Source organism: Peromyscus maniculatus, chromosome 14, assembly GCF_049852395.1.
Source record: "Peromyscus maniculatus bairdii isolate BWxNUB_F1_BW_parent chromosome 14, HU_Pman_BW_mat_3.1, whole genome shotgun sequence".
NCBI lineage: Eukaryota > Metazoa > Chordata > Mammalia > Rodentia > Cricetidae > Peromyscus > Peromyscus maniculatus.
The window spans coordinates 81,558,574-81,584,812 of record NC_134865.1 but is presented as its reverse complement, the minus strand read 5'-3'; the positions used below and the strand labels follow the sequence as shown (position 1 = coordinate 81,584,812).

Genomic DNA, 26,239 nt, shown 5'->3' with positions numbered 1-26,239 from the left:
GCACCGAGCAGCCTTAGCCAAGGGATTACACCTCTGGAAATCCATTACTAATGGGTTCCTTAACTTGATGTATATATGTATATGTACTCTTAGCATTACTACATGGTATTATTTGAGAATCCCTTCCCCTCTCATGTGTTTTATTTGACTCTATTTATATGAATGTAATGAAAACTCACGAACAAAAATGCCATGATAATACACTATCACGCACTACACCTGACATCTATCACAATTCCACACTACATGTGTTCTGGTGTGAAGCTCAGACACTCAGGCCTGTAGTCATGCTCCACGGATCAATCATCATCAGTGGTCATCACTGATCCAACACTGCCTTTTCCCTTCTCTCACACTTTCTATGTATGTATAACCTAACTGTCTGCCTCACTCGCAGTAGTCCTATAACAAGTCACAAAATCTGGATTTGTTTTAAAATTATGCAACAGATTTTGTGCCACCCTGATTCTGTCTTCCTACTTAATTTTGGAAATCCCCAACACGGTGCTCATTGGTCATGTTTAATTGAGCACGCAGTCTCAATGGCCTAACAGGAGCCTATGCATGCCTTTACCAAGACAACCTAAATGTGTGACCAAGGCCACCCAAAGCAAAACAAAAATCTTGACTCCACTTACATCAGTTCCCTTGATCCTCAACACATGGGGACAGGGCAACCACGGACCTCCCAGCCAGGAAACGCGGTGTCAATCATCATCCTTCCAGGAAGTACAAAGGAAGAATGATAATAAAAAGATTGGTATTTATCAAATGATTTCTACCTTTCTCCTTTCACTATTTGTTATTTAGGATTCACATTGTTATGATAGTGTCTTAAGAAATCAAGTAAGATTTAAAAATTAAGGTCTTGACCCCCACTGGGGCTTAATCCATTAAGCATACTTCCCATGTGAACTTGGATTAAGTTTATATACAACTTTATACTAATACTTGTTAACACACTTCCAGAGGTTCCACATGTAGCAGTAGCATTTGTGGTAAAAATATTTGTTTACTAGTTGATCTATGCCTCAAAAATTTGTTTTCATTGATATTTGTGTGAATATTTATAAAATGCTTCACCGATCCACTAATACTCATGAAACTGCTTGATTATAATGTCAGTACGGGCTCCACATGCCTAACGTTTATTGCCCGGTTAACAGGGGCACATAGCATGTATGGTGATGAGAACCTCAGACACCCAGAATTGTAGTCATCGTCCGTGACTTATACTGCCACCCCAGACTTGGTCATCATCGGTCCATATTAGCCTTCCTCTTCCCTAGTAATGTGTGTATGGGCGTTATTTAACACATGAATCCGTTAATAATAAATGTGCCTCTGATGTAATTTTGTTCTTCGGGAACAAATAACCAAATACCTTGGTCAGATACATTCTATACTCTATAACAACACAGAGCATCCCATGAGCAATACAATAGAGTAATTTTGAATATTACTCACATAGCTTTGGGTCTTCATGTAAACACCGAGAGGAAGTGTAGAGATTTTGGGTATGGCCCAGTGTTTAGAGCAGACTGACGCCATTCCTTCTGAGGGATGAACACTGTGGATGGTGAAAATTTCATGACTTAACTCATGCAAGCTTTGTAAAACTTTCTCTGTAAACGATGGTGACAAGGTTAAAGTAAAAACCTTAATTTTCATTACAAGAAAAATGGGAAATGCTGTAGAGTATCATTTGGTTTAAGGTGTGTTACTTTTGTTTAGGTTGCATTTGTTTAACTCTGAGAAGCTTTGTTCTTGTGCCTGTCTAAAACACCTGATGGTCTAATAAACAACTGAATGGCCACTAGCAAGGCAGAAGAAAGCATAGGCAGGGTTCCGGGTGGGGGGAGAGGCGAAAAATAGAAGGAGAAGTCTGAGAGAGGTGGAAAGAAGAAGCCAGAGGAGGAGGAGGACATCAGGGGCCAGCCACCCAGCTACAAATCAAGACATGAAGTAAGAGTAAGATTTCCAGAAGTAAGAGAACATGAGAAGCCCAGAGGCAAAAGGTAGATGGCATCATTTAAAGTGAAGGAAATCTGGCAAGAAATAAGCCAAGCTAAGGCCAGATATTTATAATTTGGTATAAGCCTCCATGTGTGCTTGACCTGGTAACCGGATGGGGGGCCCCCCAGAAAAGACAAAAACAAAAAACGACACTTTACTAAGAGAGGGGTGTCTCATCAAGGCCACCCATAGCAAAACGAAAATCTTGACTCCACTTACATCAGTTCCCTTGATCCTCACACATGAGGACTGGGCAACCGTGGACCTCCCAGCCAGGAAACAAGGTGGCAATCATCATCCATCCAGGGATTACACAGCAGAGAAGATAATAAAAACATTGACAGTTTTCAAATTGAGTTCTACGTTTCTCCTTTCACTATTCGTTACTTAGGATTCACATTGTTATGAGAGTGTCTTAAGAAATCACGTGAGATATAAGATTAAGGTCTTGACCCTCACTGGGCCTTAATCCATTAATTATACTTCCTATGTGAACTTGCATGCAGTTTATATACATCTTTAAGCCAATTAACTTTTAATAGATTTCTAGAGTATCTACAAGCAGTAGCGGTAGCATTTGTAGTAAAACAGTTATCTACTCATTGATCAATGCCACCATATTTATTTACATTTGTATTTGTGTGAATATTTATATCATGTCATTGATCCACTAAGAAATTTCATCAAAGTGCATGCTTCTAATGAACAGTATGTACTCCACAAGCCTAGTGGTTTGTCCAGGCTAACAGGAGCAAATGGGATGTGTTATGATGAGAAAGAACCTCAGACACCCATAATTGTAGTCATCGTCCGTGACTTATATCGCCGCAGGGGAATTGTCATCATTGGTCCGTGATAGCCTACCTCTTCTCTAGTAATATGTGTGTGTTTGTTATTTAACACAGTAATTCATTAACAAATAAAAGTGCCTCTGATTTTATTTTGGTTTTTTTTTTCCAGATTACCTAACCTCTGCTCTAAACTATAATAACATAGAGCAAAACAAGACAATAATTTTGAATATTACTCACACAGGATTTGGACTTCAGGTGAGCACTGAGAATAAGTGTAGAGATTATGGGTGTGGCCCAGTGTTTAAAGCAGACTGAGCCATTCCTTCAGTGGGACGAGCACTGTGGATGATGAAAATTTAATACTTTAACTATGTGTTAAGTATGTAAATCTTTTTCTATAGATGTTGGTGAATCTGTGGTAATAGCTATTTATTTTTTTTCACTTAAAAAAATTGACGTCTTTGGGTTTGATTCATTTTAATGTGTAATGATTTTTGCAACATTTGAATAATAAAGATTGAAGAATTTACTAATGTCAACCTTTCCTCCCTTAACTAAGTTTTAAAGCAAAGTCCTACAATAAGCCATGAAGCCAGCAGTCATGAGAAAAAATGGAAGGATATAGAACTCAGAGATAAACACCTATTCCATGATAAACTGAGCATTACAGGTATTGTGTGTCTAGCTGAGTCCAGTGTGTCTAGCAGTACACAGATAGAAATATGAAATGAATGGAGAGATAGGGGGGCACAGTCTAGAGTCAGAGTTTTGTAGCCAAGCCCCGCTCAACAAACACTGATTGAGACTAGCCTCATGTTCGCTGTAGCCGAAGCTACAAAGAGTCACTTACAGTGTTAGCTGTATTAACTTTCCTACCACTGAATACCAGATAAAACCGTAAGAAACAAAACTGGTCCATGTGTCTGTCTAGCTACGCATTCCCTACTCGACGGGAAGTGCTAAATCTTCTGAGTGCACCTAGGTAGAAGGCAAGTAGATCCTGACTCAGTCTCCGCAGCTGTCTGTCAAATGTAAATATTCAAAGAGCCGTCTGGATGCATATGGGATTCTTTATTCCAGAAACGTCAAGGAGACAGCACCGAAGTGGTATAATACTATAGTGTGTCTTAATAAATAAATAAATAGAACCACCTTGTAAAAACCTGAGTGGTTCCCTTGAATTGGTCTTCTAAAGAGTCTGGGATTGGATGAACCATCCACCTGTTTGGCAACAGCAGGTCCTCACTAGCTTCCATTTTGGCTTCAAACCTTGAGATAACCATACCCTGTTTCTGTATTTATTAGAGTGTCAATGCAGCTGTGATTCAACAGAAACAGTACAATAAAAAAGACAGATGTTATCATGGATATGATAGATGATGGATGGATGGATGGATAGATAGATAGATGATAGATAGATAGATAGATAGATAGATAGATAGATAGATAGATAGATAGATAGATAGGATACATATATACATACATTAATGATGGAATTATAGTTCAAGATGGATAGACAGATACATGGATCGAGAGAAAAAGAGATACAGATAAATACAAGGAATCAAATATGTCATTAAATATGCTTTAGAGCACTTCTTAAGAATACTTTAGATCAATTCTTTGATTCAGTGTGTCATGAGATTTATGTTAAAGTTAATGATATTAAGAAACTGTGTCCATGATATTTTGTATCTGTCTTCAACTGGATGTGTCCTTCTCGAGCAGTGTGTAATTCATTTAAGAATAAGGAGAAGCAGTCGGAGTAACACAGGAAAATAGACTGTCCTTACCTGGTCACTGTGCTCCCAAGACCCTAGGCTCGCCGTAGACATCGTGATCCACAAGGAAGGGCAACTCAGGAATATCCAGAGAGATGAAAAGAAGAATGGATTATACACAAAATCACAAAATCATGTTCTATACAATAATCCTTGTGTTGTTTCTTTTTTATCTCACTCATCTACGAATACAAAACTTTGATACATTCTTCTTGAGAAAGTACACGGGAGACCCGGTTCTAACCTTAACAAGTATTTTGACCAACAATTTATCATTTTATGTGTTTATTTATTTTAATTTAAGAGTTCTTTTTTCACATTAGATACCAACCACAGTTCCCTCTCCCCTGCCCGCTGCTCCCACCCACCCCCAATTTTCCTCCACCCAACCTCCTATCCAGTCCTCAGAGAGGGTAAGGCCTCCCAGGGGGAGTCAAGGAAGTCCGCCATATCAAGGCCAGGCAGGACCAAGCTGCTGCATCAAGGCTGAGCAAGGCATCCCTCCATGGGGAATGGGCTCCAAAAAGCCAGTTCGTGCACGAAGGATAAGTCCTGGTGCCACTGCCAGTGGCCCCATAAATTGTCCAAGTCACACAACTGTCACCCACATTCAGGGGGCCTAGTTCGGTCCCATGCAGGTTCCCCAGTTGTCAGGCCAGAGTCAGTGAGCTCCCATGAGCTCAGGTCTCTGTGGGTTTCCCCATCATGATCTTGTCCCCTTTGCTCATATAATCTCTCCTCCTTTGCTTCAACTGGACTCCGGGAGCTCCACAAAGTGCTTAGCTGTGGATCTCTGCATCTGCTTCCATTAGTACTGGATGAAGGTTCTATGATGACAATTAGGGTAGTCATCAATCTGATTAGAGGAGAAGGCCAGTTGAGGCACCCCCTCCACTATGGCTCGGAGTATTAGCTGGGCTCATCCTTGTGGATTCCTGGGAATTTCCCTTCTACGAGGTTTCTTCCTTACCCCATAATGGCTCGCTCCATCAAGAAGACATCTCTTTCATGTCTCTCCATCTCTTTCCCTCCCCCAAATCCACCATCTACTTCCCTCATTGTTCTCCTCCCACCTCCGCTTATCTCCACCCCTCCTCCCAGGTTGGCAATTCACTCAGGAGTTCTTATTTATTTCCCCTTCCCAGGAGGGGCCATGTACATCTATCTCTCTTAAGGTCCTCCTTCATACCTAGTATCTCTTGGGCTGTGGATTGTAGCCTGGTTACCCCCTGCTTTACTTGACTGTCATGGCAAACAGCACCAAGCAGCCTTAGCCAAGGGATTACACCTCTGGAAATCCATTACTAATGGGTTCCTTAACTTTGATGTATATATGTATATGTACTCTTAGCATTACTACATGGTATTATTTGAGAATCCCTTCCCCTCTCACGTGTTTTATTTGACTTTAATTATGTGAATGTAATGAAAACTCATGAACAAAAATGCCATGATAATACACTATCACGCACTACACCTGACATCTATCACAATTCCACACTACATGTGTTCTGGTGTGAAGCTCAGACACTCAGGCCTGTAGTCATGCTCCACGGATCAATCATCATCAGTGGTCATCACTGATCCAACACTGCCCTTTCCCTTCTCTCACACTTTCTATGTATGTATCACCTAACTGTCCGCCTCACTCGCAGTAGTCCTTTAACAAGTCACAAAATCTGGATTTGTTTTAAAATTATGCAACAGATTTTGTGCCACCCTGATTCTGTCTTCCTACTTAATTTTGGAAATCCCCAACACGGTGCTCATTGGTCATGTTTAATTGAGCACGCAGTCTCAATGGCCTGACAGGAGCCTATGCATGCCTTTACCAAGACAACCTAAATGTGTGACCAAGGCCACCCAAAGCAAAACAAAAATCTTGACTCCACTTACATCAGTTCCCTTGATCCTCAACACATGGGGACAGGGCAACCACGGACCTCCCAGCCAGGAAACGCGGTGTCAATCATCATCCTTCCAGGAAGTACAAAGGAAGAATGATAATAAAAAGATTGGTATTTATCAAATGATTTCTACCTTTCTCCTTTCACTATTTGTTATTTAGGATTCACATTGTTATGATAGTGTCTTAAGAAATCAAGTAAGATTTAAAAATTAAGGTCTTGACCCCCACTGGGGCTTAATCCATTAAGCATACTTCCCATGTGAACTTGGATTAAGTTTATATACAACTTTATACTAATACTTGTTAACACACTTCCAGAGGTTCCACATGTAGCAGTAGCATTTGTGGTAAAAATATTTGTTTACTAGTTGATCTATGCCTCAAAAATTTGTTTTCATTGATATTTGTGTGAATATTTATAAAATGCTTCACCGATCCACTAATACTCATGAAACTGCTTGATTATAATGTCAGTACGGGCTCCACATGCCTAACGTTTATTGCCCGGTTAACAGGGGCACATAGCATGTATGGTGATGAGAACCTCAGACACCCAGAATTGTAGTCATCGTCCGTGACTTATACTGCCACCCCAGACTTGGTCATCATCGGTCCATATTAGCCTTCCTCTTCCCTAGTAATGTGTGTATGGGCGTTATTTAACACATGAATCCGTTAATAATAAATGTGCCTCTGATGTAATTTTGTTCTTCGGGAACAAATAACCAAATACCTTGGTCAGATACATTCTATACTCTATAACAACACAGAGCATCCCATGAGCAATACAATAGAGTAATTTTGAATATTACTCACATAGCTTTGGGTCTTCATGTAAACACCGAGAGGAAGTGTAGAGATTTTGGGTATGGCCCAGTGTTTAGAGCAGACTGACGCCATTCCTTCTGAGGGATGAACACTGTGGATGGTGAAAATTTCATGACTTAACTCATGCAAGCTTTGTAAAACTTTCTCTGTAAACGATGGTGACAAGGTTAAAGTAAAAACCTTAATTTTCATTACAAGAAAAATGGGAAATGCTGTAGAGTATCATTTGGTTTAAGGTGTGTTACTTTTGTTTAGGTTGCATTTGTTTAACTCTGAGAAGCTTTGTTCTTGTGCCTGTCTAAAACACCTGATGGTCTAATAAACAACTGAATGGCCACTAGCAAGGCAGAAGAAAGCATAGGCAGGGTTCCGGGTGGGGGGAGAGGCGAAAAATAGAAGGAGAAGTCTGAGAGAGGTGGAAAGAAGAAGCCAGAGGAGGAGGAGGACATCAGGGGCCAGCCACCCAGCTACAAATCAAGACATGAAGTAAGAGTAAGATTTCCAGAAGTAAGAGAACATGAGAAGCCCAGAGGCAAAAGGTAGATGGCATCATTTAAAGTGAAGGAAATCTGGCAAGAAATAAGCCAAGCTAAGGCCAGATATTTATAATTTGGTATAAGCCTCCATGTGTGCTTGACCTGGTAACCGGATGGGGGGCCCCCCAGAAAAGACAAAAACAAAAAACGACACTTTACTAAGAGAGGGGTGTCTCATCAAGGCCACCCATAGCAAAACGAAAATCTTGACTCCACTTACATCAGTTCCCTTGATCCTCACACATGAGGACTGGGCAACCGTGGACCTCCCAGCCAGGAAACAAGGTGGCAATCATCATCCATCCAGGGATTACACAGCAGAGAAGATAATAAAAACATTGACAGTTTTCAAATTGAGTTCTACGTTTCTCCTTTCACTATTCGTTACTTAGGATTCACATTGTTATGAGAGTGTCTTAAGAAATCACGTGAGATATAAGATTAAGGTCTTGACCCTCACTGGGCCTTAATCCATTAATTATACTTCCTATGTGAACTTGCATGCAGTTTATATACATCTTTAAGCCAATTAACTTTTAATAGATTTCTAGAGTATCTACAAGCAGTAGCGGTAGCATTTGTAGTAAAACAGTTATCTACTCATTGATCAATGCCACCATATTTATTTACATTTGTATTTGTGTGAATATTTATATCATGTCATTGATCCACTAAGAAATTTCATCAAAGTGCATGCTTCTAATGAACAGTATGTACTCCACAAGCCTAGTGGTTTGTCCAGGCTAACAGGAGCAAATGGGATGTGTTATGATGAGAAAGAACCTCAGACACCCATAATTGTAGTCATCGTCCGTGACTTATATCGCCGCAGGGGAATTGTCATCATTGGTCCGTGATAGCCTACCTCTTCTCTAGTAATATGTGTGTGTTTGTTATTTAACACAGTAATTCATTAACAAATAAAAGTGCCTCTGATTTTATTTTGGTTTTTTTTTTCCAGATTACCTAACCTCTGCTCTAAACTATAATAACATAGAGCAAAACAAGACAATAATTTTGAATATTACTCACACAGGATTTGGACTTCAGGTGAGCACTGAGAATAAGTGTAGAGATTATGGGTGTGGCCCAGTGTTTAAAGCAGACTGAGCCATTCCTTCAGTGGGACGAGCACTGTGGATGATGAAAATTTAATACTTTAACTATGTGTTAAGTATGTAAATCTTTTTCTATAGATGTTGGTGAATCTGTGGTAATAGCTATTTATTTTTTTTCACTTAAAAAAATTGACGTCTTTGGGTTTGATTCATTTTAATGTGTAATGATTTTTGCAACATTTGAATAATAAAGATTGAAGAATTTACTAATGTCAACCTTTCCTCCCTTAACTAAGTTTTAAAGCAAAGTCCTACAATAAGCCATGAAGCCAGCAGTCATGAGAAAAAATGGAAGGATATAGAACTCAGAGATAAACACCTATTCCATGATAAACTGAGCATTACAGGTATTGTGTGTCTAGCTGAGTCCAGTGTGTCTAGCAGTACAAAGATAGAAATATGAAATGAATGGAGAGATAGGGGGGCACAGTCTAGAGTCAGAGTTTTGTAGCCAAGCCCCGCTCAACAAACACTGATTGAGACTAGCCTCATGTTCGCTGTAGCCGAAGCTACAAAGAGTCACTTACAGTGTTAGCTGTATTAACTTTCCTACCACTGAATACCAGATAAAACCGTAAGAAACAAAACTGGTCCATGTGTCTGTCTAGCTACGCATTCCCTACTCGACGGGAAGTGCTAAATCTTCTGAGTGCACCTAGGTAGAAGGCAAGTAGATCCTGACTCAGTCTCCGCAGCTGTCTGTCAAATGTAAATATTCAAAGAGCCGTCTGGATGCATATGGGATTCTTTATTCCAGAAACGTCAAGGAGACAGCACCGAAGTGGTATAATACTATAGTGTGTCTTAATAAATAAATAAATAGAACCACCTTGTAAAAACCTGAGTGGTTCCCTTGAATTGGTCTTCTAAAGAGTCTGGGATTGGATGAACCATCCACCTGTTTGGCAACAGCAGGTCCTCACTAGCTTCCATTTTGGCTTCAAACCTTGAGATAACCATACCCTGTTTCTGTATTTATTAGAGTGTCAATGCAGCTGTGATTCAACAGAAACAGTACAATAAAAAAGACAGATGTTATCATGGATATGATAGATGATGGATGGATGGATGGATAGATAGATAGATGATAGATAGATAGATAGATAGATAGATAGATAGATAGATAGATAGATAGATAGATAGATAGATAGGATACATATATACATACATTAATGATGGAATTATAGTTCAAGATGGATAGACAGATACATGGATCGAGAGAAAAAGAGATACAGATAAATACAAGGAATCAAATATGTCATTAAATATGCTTTAGAGCACTTCTTAAGAATACTTTAGATCAATTCTTTGATTCAGTGTGTCATGAGATTTATGTTAAAGTTAATGATATTAAGAAACTGTGTCCATGATATTTTGTATCTGTCTTCAACTGGATGTGTCCTTCTCGAGCAGTGTGTAATTCATTTAAGAATAAGGAGAAGCAGTCGGAGTAACACAGGAAAATAGACTGTCCTTACCTGGTCACTGTGCTCCCAAGACCCTAGGCTCGCCGTAGACATCGTGATCCACAAGGAAGGGCAACTCAGGAATATCCAGAGAGATGAAAAGAAGAATGGATTATACACAAAATCACAAAATCATGTTCTATACAATAATCCTTGTGTTGTTTCTTTTTTATTTCACTCATCTACGAATACAAAACTTTGATACATTCTTCTTGAGAAAGTACACGGGAGACCCGGTTCTAACCTTAACAAGTATTTTGACCAACAATTTATCATTTTATGTGTTTATTTATTTTAATTTAAGAGTTCTTTTTTCACATTAGATACCAACCACAGTTCCCTCTCCCCTGCCCGCTGCTCCCACCCACCCCCAATTTTCCTCCACCCAACCTCCTATCCAGTCCTCAGAGAGGGTAAGGCCTCCCAGGGGGAGTCAAGGAAGTCCGCCATATCAAGGCCAGGCAGGACCAAGCTGCTGCATCAAGGCTGAGCAAGGCATCCCTCCATGGGGAATGGGCTCCAAAAAGCCAGTTCGTGCACGAAGGATAAGTCCTGGTGCCACTGCCAGTGGCCCCATAAATTGTCCAAGTCACACAACTGTCACCCACATTCAGGGGGCCTAGTTCGGTCCCATGCAGGTTCCCCAGTTGTCAGGCCAGAGTCAGTGAGCTCCCATGAGCTCAGGTCTCTGTGGGTTTCCCCATCATGATCTTGTCCCCTTTGCTCATATAATCTCTCCTCCTTTGCTTCAACTGGACTCCGGGAGCTCCACAAAGTGCTTAGCTGTGGATCTCTGCATCTGCTTCCATTAGTACTGGATGAAGGTTCTATGATGACAATTAGGGTAGTCATCAATCTGATTAGAGGAGAAGGCCAGTTGAGGCACCCCCTCCACTATGGCTCGGAGTATTAGCTGGGCTCATCCTTGTGGATTCCTGGGAATTTCCCTTCTACGAGGTTTCTTCCTTACCCCATAATGGCTCGCTCCATCAAGAAGACATCTCTTTCATGTCTCTCCATCTCTTTCCCTCCCCCAAATCCACCATCTACTTCCCTCATTGTTCTCCTCCCACCTCCGCTTATCTCCACCCCTCCTCCCAGGTTGGCAATTCACTCAGGAGTTCTTATTTATTTCCCCTTCCCAGGAGGGGCCATGTACATCTATCTCTCTTAAGGTCCTCCTTCATACCTAGTATCTCTTGGGCTGTGGATTGTAGCCTGGTTACCCCCTGCTTTACTTGACTGTCATGGCAAACAGCACCAAGCAGCCTTAGCCAAGGGATTACACCTCTGGAAATCCATTACTAATGGGTTCCTTAACTTTGATGTATATATGTATATGTACTCTTAGCATTACTACATGGTATTATTTGAGAATCCCTTCCCCTCTCACGTGTTTTATTTGACTTTAATTATGTGAATGTAATGAAAACTCATGAACAAAAATGCCATGATAATACACTATCACGCACTACACCTGACATCTATCACAATTCCACACTACATGTGTTCTGGTGTGAAGCTCAGACACTCAGGCCTGTAGTCATGCTCCACGGATCAATCATCATCAGTGGTCATCACTGATCCAACACTGCCCTTTCCCTTCTCTCACACTTTCTATGTATGTATCACCTAACTGTCCGCCTCACTCGCAGTAGTCCTTTAACAAGTCACAAAATCTGGATTTGTTTTAAAATTATGCAACAGATTTTGTGCCACCCTGATTCTGTCTTCCTACTTAATTTTGGAAATCCCCAACACGGTGCTCATTGGTCATGTTTAATTGAGCACGCAGTCTCAATGGCCTGACAGGAGCCTATGCATGCCTTTACCAAGACAACCTAAATGTGTGACCAAGGCCACCCAAAGCAAAACAAAAATCTTGACTCCACTTACATCAGTTCCCTTGATCCTCAACACATGGGGACAGGGCAACCACGGACCTCCCAGCCAGGAAACACGGTGTCAATCATCATCCTTCCAGGAAGTACAAAGGAAGAATGATAATAAAAAGATTGGTATTTATCAAATGATTTCTACCTTTCTCCTTTCACTATTTGTTATTTAGGATTCACATTGTTATGATAGTGTCTTAAGAAATCAAGTAAGATTTAAAAATTAAGGTCTTTATCCCCACCGGGCTTAATCCATTAAGCATACTTCCCATGTGAACTTGGATTAATTTTATATACATCTTTATACTAATACTTGTTAACACACTTCCAGAGGTTCCACATGTAGCAGTAGCATTTGTGGTAAAAATATTTGTTTACTAGTTGATCTATGCCTCAAAAATTTGTTTTCATTGATATTTGTGTGAATATTTATAAAATGCTTCACCGATCCACTAATACTCATGAAACTGCTTGATTATAATGTCAGTACGGGCTCCACATGCCTAACGTTTATTGCCCGGTTAACAGGGGCACATAGCATGTATGGTGATGAGAACCTCAGACACCCAGAATTGTAGTCATCGTCCGTGACTTATACTGCCACCCCAGACTTGGTCATCATCGGTCCTTATTAGCCTTCCTCTTCTCTAGTAATATGTGCATGTTATTCTTTAACACATTAATTAACAACAAAAGCACTTGTCATTTCATATTCTTCAGAATACTTATTCCCTTGCTCATATACATCCATACTCTATAAATAACATAGAATATCCCATTAAGCAAAACAAAAAAAATATTTTGAATATTACTCACACCGATTTTGGTTCTTCATGTAAACACCAAGAGGAAGTGAAGAGAGTGGACCAGTGTTTAAAGCAGACTGAAGCCATTCCTTCTGAGAGATGAGCACTGTGGATGATGAAAATTTCATGTTAACTAATGTAAGCTTTGTAAAACTTTTTCTGTAGATGTTTGTGATCCTGTGGTAATTGCTATGCAATTTCACTGAATAAAATGTAAGTCTTTTTGTGTGGTTCATTTAAGTGTGCAATGATTTTAGCAATATTTTTATAAACATTTTTAAAAAGTCATAATATCAAACTTTTCTCCCTTTAAGTATTAAAGCAAAAACCCAAAATGAACCATGAAGTCAGCTATGAGCACAGATTTCAGGATGTAGGACTCAGAGAGATAAGGACACATTCTCTGATTACCAGAGCATGATGAGTGGTTGTGTTCCCTCTGGGGAGTACAAACAGGTACAAAGACAGAAATATTAAACAAATTTTAACTCATCTAAGAATATAAAATTATGATACATTCTTCGTAAGAAAATTTCACAGGAGACCCAGTTCTAAACCTAACAAGAACTTTGACCACCATTTCAATGAGAACACAGCATGCACAACCATGGATTATACCTGGAAATTCAATAAGAGTGGATTTCTGTACTTTGGTATATACACTGTTAATTCTACTACTTGTTATTATTTTGGAGAATGTTTCACCTCTAATTTATTATATCTTCCTCTAATTATGTAATTGTGAGGAAAACACATGAACATAAATATTATGATAACACATTATACTATGTCATATTTCTATATCATAATTTCACACTACATGTGATCTGGTGTGAGCCTTAGACTCCTAGTCCTTAATCATGATCCAGGGATCATACATAATGAGTGGGCATCACTGAACAACAATGCCTTTTCCTCGCTCAAAATTCCTATATTTATTACCTATATCTATAACTTATAATAGTTATATGACTTCATTTCAAAATCATAGCACAAAATCAAATGTTATGAAGATATCTAACATATTTTGTGCCATATTGACGCTCTGTCTTTTGTCATAATTTTGGAAGTCCTCAACACTGTGTTCATGGTAATGTCAAATTGATACAAAGTCAGAGGTGGCATAACAGCAGCCTCTGCATGCCTTTACTGTTATAGAATATTATTTTAAGGTGTGTTACCTTTGTTTACATAGCATTTGTTTAATCTGTGAAGCTCTGCTCCTGTACCTGACTAAAACACCTGAAGGTCTAATAAACAACTGAATGGTCAAATGCAAGGCAGAAGAATGACAGATGGGGCTGGCAGGCAGAGATAAATAATAAAAGGAGAAATCTGGCAGAGGTAGACAGAAGGAGCAAGAGAAGGAGAAGGATATCAGGTGACAGCCACCCAGCTAAACAGCAAACCACCGAGTACGGGCGAGGTTTACACAACTAAGAGAACTGGAAAAGCCCAGAGGCATAAGGTAGATTGGATAATGTAAATTTAAGGAAAGGTGTCAATATACAAGCCAAGCTAAGGCCGGCTATTTATAAGTAAGAATAGGCTTCCATGTGTGATTTATTTGGAAGCTGGGTGGCCTGCCCCACAAAAGACTAAAACAACCTACAACACTTTACCAAGACGTGAGTGTCTTACCAAGGCTACCTATAGCAAAATAAAAAATTTGACTCCACTTACATCAGTTCCCTTATACATGTGGACAGGGGAACCGTGGACCTCTCAGCCAGGAAGTAATATGTCAGTCATCATCCATTCAGGAAGTTCAAAGGAAGGAAGATAATAAAAAGATTGATATTTTACAAATTATTTCTTTTTTTCCTTTCCTCAGACAGGGTTTCTCTGTGTAGTTTTTGGTGCCTGTCCTGGATCTCAATCTGTAGACCAGGGTGGCCTTGAACTCACAGAGATCCGCTGTAGCTCCGCCTCCCAAGTGCTGGGATTAAAGGCGTGCACCACCACTGCCTGGCTCTAACAAGGTATTTCTACATTTCTCCTTTCAATATTTGTTATTTAAGATTCTCATTGTTATGATGGTGTCTTAAGAGATCAAGTGAGATTTAAAATTAAGATCTTGAACCCCACTGGGGTTATATCCATTAATTATACTTCATTTGTGAACTTGGATAAAGCTTATATACATCTTTATGCAATTATTTCTTAACAGATTTCCATAATTTCTGCATTACTAGTAGTATCACTAGTGGCAAAATATTTACTTACTACTTAATCAATGCTGGAAATTTTTATTATCATTTATTTGTGTGAATATTTATATCATGTTTCATTGATCTACTAAGAAAATGCATGAAACTGTCTGATTCTAAATGACAGCATGTGCTCACATGCCTAACATGTATCTCCTAGCTAAGAAGGGAACATAGGATGTGTGGTGATGTGAACCTCAGACACCAGAATTGTAGTCATCGTCCGTGACTTATATTGCCAACCCAGATTTGGTCATCATCGGTCCATATTAACCTTCCTCTTCTCTAGTAACGTGTGTATGTTTGTTGTTTTAACACATAGATTCAAAACAATAAATGTACCTCTGATTATATTTTGCTCTTTGGAATAACCAAACCCCTTGCTAAGATACATGCTATACTCTATAATAACATAGAGCATCGTTGAACAAAACAAGACAATAATTTTAAATATTACTCACACAGGATTTGGGTCTTCATATAAGCACTGAGATTAAGTGTAGGGATTATGGGCGTGACCCAGTGTTTAAAGCAGACTGAAGCCATTCCTTCTGAGGGATGAGCACTGTGGATGATGAAAATTTCATGACTTAACTAATGTAAGCTTTGTAAAACTTTTTCTATAGATGTTTGTGACACTGTGGTAATAGCTCTGTACTTTCACTGAACAGCATTTAAGTATTTGGGAATAATTCATTTAAGCGTGTAATGATTTTAGCAATATTCTTATACTAACATTTAAAAAGTTTCATAATGTCAACCTTTCCTCCCATAAGTACTAAAGATAAGATGCACAATGAACTGTGAAGCCAGCAGCTATGAGCACAGATTTCAGCAAGTAGGATTAGAGAGGGAAGCCCCCTTCCTTGAATACCTGGGCATGACAGGTGTTTATGTGTCTATCTGAGGAGTACAAAGCAATACAAAGACAGAATTATTAAATGAATGGGTAGGGAGGAAGGCTCAGTTTATACACAGAGTTTTGTAGCCAAGCCCCGCTCAACAAACACTGATTGGGACAAACCTCATTTTTGCTGTATACTAAGCTCACTGGCAAAGTCAAAGAGTCATTTACAGTGTGAGAAGTATTGACTTTCCTACAATTGAACACCAGACAAAACCATAAGAAACAAGAATGGTCCAAGTGTCTGTATAGCTAAACATCCCCTACTCACCAGGGGAAAGTTAAATCTTCTGAGTAAAGGTAGGTAAAAGAAGTTGTTCCTGACATTTGTCTGTCAAATGTAAATATATAAGGTGCCATCTGGAGGCATATGGGATGCTTTATCCCTGAAACTTCAAGAAAACAGAACAGAAATGGTATTATACCATAGTGTGTCTAAATAAATAAATACTATCACTGTTTAAAAACATGAATGGTTCAGTTGATTTGCATTCTAGAGCTTGATATGGAACTGGATTAACCATCCATTTATTTCACAACAGAGAGCCCTCGCTTTCCTTCTCTATGACTTCATGAATTGAAATAACAATATGGTTTTCCTCTATTTATGATAGTGTCATTGCTGCTGTAGTTACATGGGAAAAGGAAAATACTAATGACAGATAATATCATATAGGTTATAGGTGATTAATAGATCCAAAGATGGATCAATAGATAGATGATGAATAGATAGAAAGATGGAGAAAAAATACAAGTTAGGGAATTGTGTTATTAAGTATGCTTTAGAGCAATTCTTTGATTCAATATGTCATCAGATTTATTTTAATCTTAATTATATTAAGAAAATGTCCATGATATTTTACATCTGTCATCACCAGTTGTGCCATTTTTGAGTAATTTGTAATTCATTTAAGAATAAGGAGAAGCACTCAGAGTAACACAAGAAGATGAACTTCACTTACATGATCACTGTGCTCCAAAGACCCTAGGCGAGCCGTAGACATCGTGATCCAGATAGAAGGGTAACTCGTCTTGGGAATATCCAGAGCAATGAAAAAAAGAATGGATTATAAACACAATCAAGTTCAATACAATGACGCTGTGTTTGTTCTTTTTGATTTTACTTCTCTAAGTATATAAAACTATGATAAATTCTTTTTGAGAAAATATACAGATGACCCGGTTCTAACCTGAAGAATTTTGCCCACCATTTTAAACATGATACAGCATCCTTAGTCAAGGGATTATACCTCTGGAAATTCATTACTAGTGGGTTCCTGAACTTTGATATATATACTGTTAGCATTGCTTGTTGGTATTATTTGAGAATGCTTTTCCCTCTCATGTGTTTTATTTTACTCTAACTATGAACACAGATGTTATGAAGACACACTATGCTACATCTAACATGTATATAAGAGTCCCATACTACATGTGTTCTGGTGTGGAGCTCAGACTCCCAGACCTGTAGTCATGCTGCACGGATTAATCATCATCAGTGGTCATCATTGATCAAACACTCCCTTTTCCCTTCTCTCACACTTTCTATGTATGTATCACCTGACTATCCTCCTCACTCGCAGTAGTCCTTTAACAAGTCACAAAATCTGGATTTGTTTTGAAATTATGCAACAGATTTTGTGCCACCTTGATTCTGTCTTTCTACTTAATTTTGGAAATCCCCAACACGGTGCTCATGGTCATGTTTAATTGAGCATGCAGTCTCAATTGGCCTAACGGGAGCCTATGCATGCCTTTACCAAGACAACCTAAATGTGTGACCAAGGCCACCCAAAGCAAAACAAAAATCTTGACTCCACTTACATCAGTTCCCTTGATCCTCAACACATGGGGACAGGGCAACCACGGACCTCCCAGCCAGGAAACACGGTGTCAATCATCATCCTTCCAGGAAGTACAAAGGAAGAATGATAATAAAAAGATTGGTATTTATCAAATGATTTCTACCTTTCTCCTTTCACTATTTGTTATTTAGGATTCACATTGTTATGACAGTTTCTTAAGAATTCAAGTAAGATTTAAAATTAAGGTCTGCACCCTGCTGGGGCTTAAATCATTAATCACACTTCATATATGAACTTGGATAAAATTTATATACATCTTCAGGCCAATTACTTCTTAACAGATTTCCACAAAATCCACATTGATTAGTATCAGTTGTGGTAAAATATTTATTTATTAGTTGATCAATCATCAAAAAATTTTTCCTTTGTATGTGTATGAATATTTATATCACGTTTCATTGATTTACTAAAAAAAAAATGCATGAAAGTACCTGATTCTAATGGACAGTATGTGCTCCACATGCCTAAAGTTTTTTCCCTGGCTAAGAGAGGCACATAGGATGTGTGGTGATGTGAACCTCAGACACCAGAATTATAGTCATCGTCCTTGACTTATATCACCGCCGGGAACAGGTCATCATTGGTCCATATTAGCCTTACTCTTCCCTAGTAATGTGTGCATGTTTGTTGTTTAACACATGAATTCATAAACAGTAAAAGTGCCTCTGATGAATTTTGTTTTTCAGAATACCAAATCGTTGCTGAGATACACTGTATACTCTATAGTAACATAGAGTAATCCTTTGAGCCAAACAAGATAATAATTTTGAATATTACTCACACAGGTTTTGGGTCTTCAGGTAAACACCGAGAGTGTGTGTAGAGATTATTAATGTGGCCCATTGTTTAAAGCAGACCGAGCCACTGCTTTTGAGGGATGCACACTGTGAATGATGAAAATTTCATGAGTTAACTTATGTAAACTGTGTAAAACTTTTTCTATAGATATTTGTGAATCTGCCTTAATAAAGTATTTTCATTTAATAAAAATTAAGTCTTTGGGTCATGTGGGACTGGATCAAGCATCTCCCTTTTTTACAACAGCAGGACTTATCTACTTTGGCATCGTAACTTGAGATAACAATATGCTTTTTCCATATTTATGGTAGTGCCATTACAACTGTGATTCCATAGAATTAAGAAAATAGTAATTTGAGAATATATGTTCAATAATTGAAACGACTCATTTTTCTAATTTTTCAATTGAACTGAGGATTGGAATTGAAATCCAGTGGAAAGCAGAAGAGAAATCACAGTTGTTCATCTGGGGCATTTTATCAGCCTAGACTCATGTGTAAGCTCTCTTTAATTGGGATTTTATTTAGGGAATAATCAAATTAAATAAATATTTTCTTCTTTCCTTAATAAAAAATATACACACATATCTGAAAACATTAACCATTTATCCAGATGTTCCTTGTCTTCCAGCATCAGCCTCAATCAATACATTACTAGAACGCTGTGCTAGTATTCATAAATGCATTTGTAATGATCCTTATTTCATTAAATACTTACATATTTGGAGGAGAAATTACCCATTTTGTTTGTGTTCATTTATAGTGTTCGTGGTTGATTTACACACTGCTTTAGTGCAAAGAAACCCAAGAGTACAACACGTTATTTTTGATTTCTAGATTAAGTTTATATCCCTAAGAGATAATCGATGGGATTTTTCGAAATGGACCTGAGTTATTGGGCTTAATCAAAGTCCTCCATTCACACATCCCAGGGTACTCCTCATTGATCCATAAGCAATCTTTGACCTCTTTCTTTTTCTTTCAGAGACAGTTTTGTTTATTGACCCATTCATCGCCTCACTGGCAGCAATAAAATAAATATTCATGAATTAAAAAGAAATAGCCAAGAACAATAAGCTTGTTTGGACCCAAGGTCTCTTCGTAGGCTCTTTTCTCATAACTTAGCTCTTTCCTGAATTTTTTCCGGGGGCCTTCAGTGAACCATGGATGCATCAATTCCCATGCCTGCCTCACAACCATCATATCTGGGCTTCTTTCTTCTTCCCATGTGTCCCCTTGTGTATGAGGAGCTCTCTAATAGCACTTTGCAGAACAATGCATATATGTTACTAACCGCATCTCCAATACAGCTCCCCATAACCTCAGGTAGCTGCCAAGTACTTGAAATGTGGCCACTGCAATAAAGAAAGTGCATTTCACATTTTCTTTCACTTTAATTACTTTATATATAAGCGGCCTTGTGTGTATGCTGGCAGCCATATTGGAGATGCAGCCTTGGATATTGTTCAGTAGATAACTTGTAAGTAAACTACAGTGCACGAAGAAAATGGTTTGTGAGTAATATATGCCAATTGGATTCATAGCAATTGTTTTATAACACATTTGTATCATTGGCCTGCAGAGAGCTAAACTTAAATAATTCAATGAAGACTACAAAGAAATCAGGCCTGATTTACAGGACTCTGACTGTTGTGTAGTCATAAAGTGTCCTAACCACAGTGGCAACAGCCAAACTCTCCATCTCAGAGAGTAATTCAGTCCGCTATAGTCTTCGTTCTGTGATATCAAACACTAAATATTAAAACAATGAGCCATTTAGATTTAGAACATTTTAGAAGAGATTAGTTTGGTACTAAAATATTCATGAAGTCAATTCCCATTTTTCTCATTGACCAAATAATAGGCCACCTTTTCAATTACCTACCTATTCATTTTAAGTGATAAAATGAACCAAGTTCAATTCATCACTTTGAAACAAGAGTGATCAAGGTTGTGCATATGAGTCTGCACATCCCACCACAAGCAGCAGCAGAATCCCTTTTCAAATTGACTACTTTTGAAAAATAAAAAAGGAAGAATGAATTTACAGCACACTCCTCTAGAACGCACAATTAGTGCACATTCACCAAAAAATTAAATGAATCATAACAACAGAAAAATAACATGAAGCCTGGAAGTTTTAAAGATAAATATTCTAGATGTTATGTTTTGTTTTGTTTTTAGTGAGAGGAAGAGCAGAAACCAAGTGTCACTGTGTAGCTCAGACTGGCCCTGAACTTACGATCCTCTGTTATCTACACACACAGACACACACACAGACACACAGACACACAGACACACACAGACACACACACACACACACACACACACACACACACACACACACACACACACACACACACACCTTACTGGATTCAATGATGCCTGAAACCCAGCTCTGTTCACACTGATCCAGTTATGTATCTCATGCCTGAACAATTTCTCATTTAAAAAATCAGTCTATATGCATGAGCTGTGAACATCTCTGAACCAAATTCCCAAATATTCTGAGCATCTACTCTAGGCCCATTTACTTCACAGACACAGGAGGCCACTTTGAAAATGTAGATATCAGAGTTCCAGATGCTTTAATCAAAGTTTTGATTCAGACATCTTCTGATCCCATCCCTCATCCTTACTCAAGAGCATTCCTTCTCATTTTAAATCTTCATTTTCTCATGAAACACTGTGCTTTTACACAGACTATGACCTGGGACATGGCTACAATATTTCCCCAGACTCAACTCACACGAAATGCACACAGCAGAGCCTCTACCAATGACTGGGGCCTGAGCTGTGTCTACTGAATTACACTTATTGAAATAAGAGGGAGAAGGAATAAGCATGATCCTGGATAGCATCCCACAACTACAGCACACCTTTCAGGAGCTTCCTCTACACAATGAGCAGCCAGGGTATCTACCAACCTGAACATGCCCAGACCAGCGGTGGTGAAGAAAAGATGTGTACTGTTAACAGCTCTGGGATACAGCTCAATTCCTTTCAGCTTTTTTAAGCTCATCTTCATTTTTTGTTTGTTTGTTTGTTTGTTTGTTTGTTTTGCCAACAGGGGGTTCATCCTACTCACTGCTTTCCACAGGTCTACACTAAGTGTGCTTGGGCTTAATTAGGGGCAAATAATCTTCTTCTTTGTACTGATGTGACTGTCTATGAACAAAGTTAGGGCAGAAGCTCATGTCATGTCGTTGCCATCACTGCTCCTTACTCCTAAAAGTAACAACTAAGATCATCATGGATAATGACCAAATCCAAGGCTAGGTACTTATTCTGAGAAAAAGGCAGGCTGCCAAAGGAATGGAATATAAACATTTCAGTAGAATTTTGAGTCGATGTTAGCACAGCTTTACTTAACATGAGAGGGAGTTTTGTCAACTTCAGCATCCCCAAACTGATATTTCTACACACTAAGTTGCTGTATTTTTCACACAAAATTAAAAAAACTGAAAGATCTTTGGCTCTGCCACTCAAAACAAAACAAAAATAAGGATTATTGATATCTGTCTAGATTAATACCTGTCTGTTCATCTGTCTGTTCAGGTGGACAGATGTGCCACTCAAGCAACACAAAGGCCAGAGAACTCTTAGGAGAGAAACTTACACAAAATGGGATGAATTCTTAATTCATATTCCATTATCAACCAACCAAGGGGCTGCACTGTCATCCGGTCTAGGTATTTACCAATTCATTTATTCAATAACTCTGCGCATCATGTAATTATCTAGCATCTTCTTCTAAAGAATACGAAATTGTCTTTCCTCCTTGTACGTATTTACTGACGCCTGAAAGTTTTCACAGTGGCCCTGTCTACGCTGGAAACACGTGCTGCAGGAATGCACACTGTTCGGTGTGGCAGCCACCACAGCATGGGGCTTGGCAAGTGGCTAGTACAGCTGAGAAACTTAATTACTTAATTTTTTTAAGTAATTTGAACTTAATGCATCTGAACAGTGGGGTTTGTGTAACTCCTTATGAGAAAGGAAGGTGCCTGGTCTTTGTCTCAGTAGACTTGAAGAGGGTGGGGAGGATTGATTAACTAATTAAATAATTGTGTATTTGTTTACTATTTTAATTTTTAAATAAAAAAATTAAATTACCGTTGAGGTAGGTCTTGTTATGTAGCTAAGACTAGCCTGGATTCACAGTAATCCTTCTGCCTCAGCCTCCTCAGTATTTGATTTAGAAGTATACACTGCCATTCCTATCCTCCTGTAATGAATTCAGGCATGAAACTATTCTTTCACACACTTGAAATAATAGTAACCATCTTCATCAACCCTCAGGATAATGGGTCAAAACATCAAGTGATGCTTGTATTTATCCACTAATTTATTATAAAATGATCCGTAAATTCATTTAACAAAACCAATTAAGTTGCAAGTATTGTGTTGCATTTTTCTTTTCAGATGAAAATTAGTGAAGGGAAGAGGATCTGTAAAGATTATTCAGTTTCAGAGTTCAGGCTTTGATGGTTCCCATGTTTCAAGGACTAGGCATTAGTTTATGGGTTCTGTTAATTGTGTTCTTTACCAAAACACTTTTATATTAGTGTGCTTAATAATACAGCTCATTATATTAAGTATTAATGAATGTACCAATTTATATTCGTTTGACTCATTTGATATAATATTAAATACATAACTTCTTTATATAAGTTTATTGGTACATTTTAAAATAAGTAATGCTATGAGCAACTCAGCCCCAACATCAAACAACCCAGGGATAGCTAAGTCCTCTCACAGAAATGAACAACAATCTTTGCTTTATTAGCTCCTTTCTTAATTGGATGAGCCCTTTTGTCTTTTATTAATGTACTGATTGGCATATTAGCAACACACATGAACAATGAAAGCCCAAAAGCACGTTTCCCATAGACACAGAGGATCTCACACCCACAGACCAGGTTTAATCAAGACACTGGATGAAGATCCCCGATGCATACTCATCATCAACCCAGACCTGGTATTCTGCACTTCTGTTCAGTCATATTCTAATTGACTTATTTATTGATTCACTAATAATATAACCAATATCCATGAATGAAGGGAGGAAAGATCTTTGAAGATACAAACACATCTTGACAGTGCACATCCCACAGAGCTACACCCTGCCCTTTCTGCTATGAGCCTCAACATGGTAAATCTGAATGAATCCAGTTCTGTGCTGTTATTGCTGTTATTCACAGAGATATATCTGGGCTTTATTCACTTAATATCTATATTTTAAAGGTGGCACCATTAACTACCACCTGATGAGCAGATTCACAGTTCCATTCTATTTTCCCCTCATTGAGGGGACTAGGAATGCAATACAATGGAGAAGTATGTGGGTTCACTATGATCCAAATCACATTAAAATATTCAGGACATGGTAGAAATGCTCTCATCTTTTTATCCTGAAGTATTTGGCTGTGCTGAAGTGGATTCATCCTGATTAGTAACTCACAAAACATTCCCATCACTGTCGAGCTCATGGCCACTTTGAAGCCATTTTTCGGGAACCATTCTGTGGACATGATGGCACCCCTCTCCCAGCAAGCATAAAGTGCTTTGATTCCCACTTACATTGTGTCTTCCCTCCTATTGCAGAGGTAAGCAGGCAAGGTCTTCCCAGAAGGTAATCATGAAGCCATAGCAGCCGCACTCATTCTGAGGAGTAAAAGGCAAACATTCAAATGAATTAGTGTCATTTAGCTTCTGAGGAGAAACACAGTTGGGGCTGATCAATTAGCCATCAACGTTGGTGTGCGTTCCGGTCAGAACACTTGGGAAGGCAGCCGTCCTTTATATTTATTACCTTATGGGATTTAGAAGCGAGAACAGCACTTTATATTTATGAACCCGCATAACTTCTTATTTTAAATAATGTAATAAACACCACTGAACCCAGCAGTATTAAGAAAGAAGAAAAATAACTCTAATTATTAGGAACATCTGGTGTGTTTGTCACCAACATACATAAGAGCAAAGTTGTCCTTTCAGTTGGACGTTGTGCAAAATTGGAGATGAGAAATTTACCATATGGTATAACCTCTGTGATGGTCCAAGCTTAATTTTCCTAGGTAAATGTGCACTCATGTAAGCAGATGCACATGCATGCAGGCTAGTGTTTTTGTTCACGTGTGTGTGTGTGTGTGTGTGTGTGTGTGTGTGTGTGTGTGTGTGTATGTGTGTGTGTGTAAGATCAGAGGATCAGAGGACAACCTTTGGTGCTGGTCCTTAGAAGTTAACAGTCTTGCTCTATGAGGTTAGGTCTGGAGCTGGTCTGGAGCTGGTCAGCCAGCAAGCCCTAGAGATCCACCTGCCTCACCTCCCCGGCATGGGGGTCACCAGTACACACCATGACACATCTGCTGCTGCCTCGCCAGCACTGGGAATGCCCATACACACCATCTCACTCAACCATTTTTAATTTACATGAGCTCTGGGGGTGGATAACAGGTCCTCACGATTTCAAGGTGAACACCTGACTGACTGAGCTACCTCGCCACCACCGCTTTACTTCACTCACACTAACTGATGTGTTTACTTTCTCACGGGATAACTTTTCTAGCAGAATTTTAATGCTCACGGAAATCAAATCAACGCTGGAGCACTCACTAACAAGGTAAATTCCTGAATGCACTGCTGGAAAGGGCCACAAGATCTCTGCCTTCCTGTGGATTTCAGAAGTGGATGGTGTAAAGTTCCCAATGGCATAAAGTCTTCCACTGGTATATAATTGCTGAATTAAAAAAAAAATACTGGTTGAGATACAAATTTAGGAATGTGTATCTTCTTAATTACAATATGATAACTGTGCGTCCAACCAAACTCAACCTGTCCCCTGAGTGGTCTATGTGTTTTTCCTATGTCACTGCTCAAGAGAAGCAAACTTACTTGATTTAGTGTGTGTTTATTTCAATCAAAATAACTAGATTTTGTCAATAATGGTCTGTATGATGTCTCACTGTTGCTCCATGTGTACCTGTTCTCCCTTGAGTCAGTTATAAAAATGTAGCTTCTTTTCCTTCACACGGGGCAACACAGCTCAACGTGCCTCCTTTTTCAATAATCAAAACTCATGACCTCTAAGACTGATAGGCATCTAAACTGAGAATATCAAGATAAATAACACACACTGCATCAAATGCTTTAAAAAGTACATGTATACCATTGGTTTCTCTTCATTTTTTGTTTGAATTAATTTGTTCATTTAGAGAGAGAAAGAAAGTGTGTGTGTGTGTGTGTGTGTGTGTGTGTGTGTGTGTGTGTGTGTGTGTGTGTAGGGGGCATATATGTAGAGGTCAGAGAACA

At 38.8% G+C, this 26,239-nt stretch overlaps 1 long non-coding RNA gene, 4 other non-coding genes and 7 pseudogenes across 42 annotated transcripts in view; all 12 read right to left on the bottom strand.

Annotated features, from left to right (window-relative positions):
• The window catches only part of LOC107402472 (uncharacterized), a 147,610-nt gene that overhangs the window by 81,821 nt on the left and 39,550 nt on the right, over positions 1-26,239 (bottom strand). For 34 of the 38 annotated variants that reach the window (XR_013044511.1, XR_013044522.1, XR_013044501.1 and 31 more), the window contains 16 exons: positions 24,509-24,592; positions 18,910-19,012; positions 18,088-18,168; positions 17,226-17,294; positions 15,821-15,924; positions 14,833-14,871; positions 13,162-13,255; positions 12,345-12,425; positions 10,461-11,275; positions 8,085-8,998; positions 7,317-7,419; positions 6,488-6,568; positions 4,604-5,418; positions 2,236-3,149; positions 1,468-1,570; positions 639-719 (listed from right to left, as the gene is read on the bottom strand). This is a non-coding gene — a long non-coding RNA (uncharacterized LOC107402472). Of the gene's footprint in view, positions 1-638; positions 720-1,467; positions 1,571-2,235; positions 3,150-4,603; positions 5,419-6,487; positions 6,569-7,316; positions 7,420-8,084; positions 8,999-10,460; positions 11,276-12,344; positions 12,426-13,159; positions 13,256-14,832; positions 14,872-15,820; positions 15,925-16,534; positions 16,656-17,225; positions 17,295-18,087; positions 18,169-18,909; positions 19,013-24,508; positions 24,593-26,239 lie in introns of all 38 variants that reach the window. The other 4 variants (XR_013044512.1, XR_013044514.1, XR_013044515.1 and 1 more) reach the window with 4 other exon arrangements.
• LOC143268602 (small nucleolar RNA SNORD113/SNORD114 family) lies at positions 259-330 on the bottom strand. Its single transcript, XR_013044645.1, has one exon. It is a non-coding gene; the product is annotated as a small nucleolar RNA SNORD113/SNORD114 family (small nucleolar RNA).
• On the bottom strand, positions 1,190-1,267 carry LOC143268572 (small nucleolar RNA SNORD113/SNORD114 family; annotated as a pseudogene).
• LOC143268589 (small nucleolar RNA SNORD113/SNORD114 family) lies at positions 2,793-2,869 on the bottom strand (annotated as a pseudogene).
• On the bottom strand, positions 6,108-6,179 carry LOC143268601 (small nucleolar RNA SNORD113/SNORD114 family). Its single transcript, XR_013044644.1, has one exon. It is a non-coding gene; the product is annotated as a small nucleolar RNA SNORD113/SNORD114 family (small nucleolar RNA).
• On the bottom strand, positions 7,039-7,116 carry LOC143268571 (small nucleolar RNA SNORD113/SNORD114 family; annotated as a pseudogene).
• On the bottom strand, positions 8,642-8,718 carry LOC143268588 (small nucleolar RNA SNORD113/SNORD114 family; annotated as a pseudogene).
• On the bottom strand, positions 11,965-12,036 carry LOC143268600 (small nucleolar RNA SNORD113/SNORD114 family). The gene has a single exon (XR_013044643.1). It is a non-coding gene; the product is annotated as a small nucleolar RNA SNORD113/SNORD114 family (small nucleolar RNA).
• Positions 12,895-12,972, bottom strand: LOC121822589 (small nucleolar RNA SNORD113/SNORD114 family; annotated as a pseudogene).
• LOC121822597 (small nucleolar RNA SNORD113/SNORD114 family) lies at positions 15,550-15,626 on the bottom strand (annotated as a pseudogene).
• Positions 17,708-17,779, bottom strand: LOC121822591 (small nucleolar RNA SNORD113/SNORD114 family). The gene has a single exon (XR_006063776.1). It is a non-coding gene; the product is annotated as a small nucleolar RNA SNORD113/SNORD114 family (small nucleolar RNA).
• On the bottom strand, positions 18,641-18,716 carry LOC143268587 (small nucleolar RNA SNORD113/SNORD114 family; annotated as a pseudogene).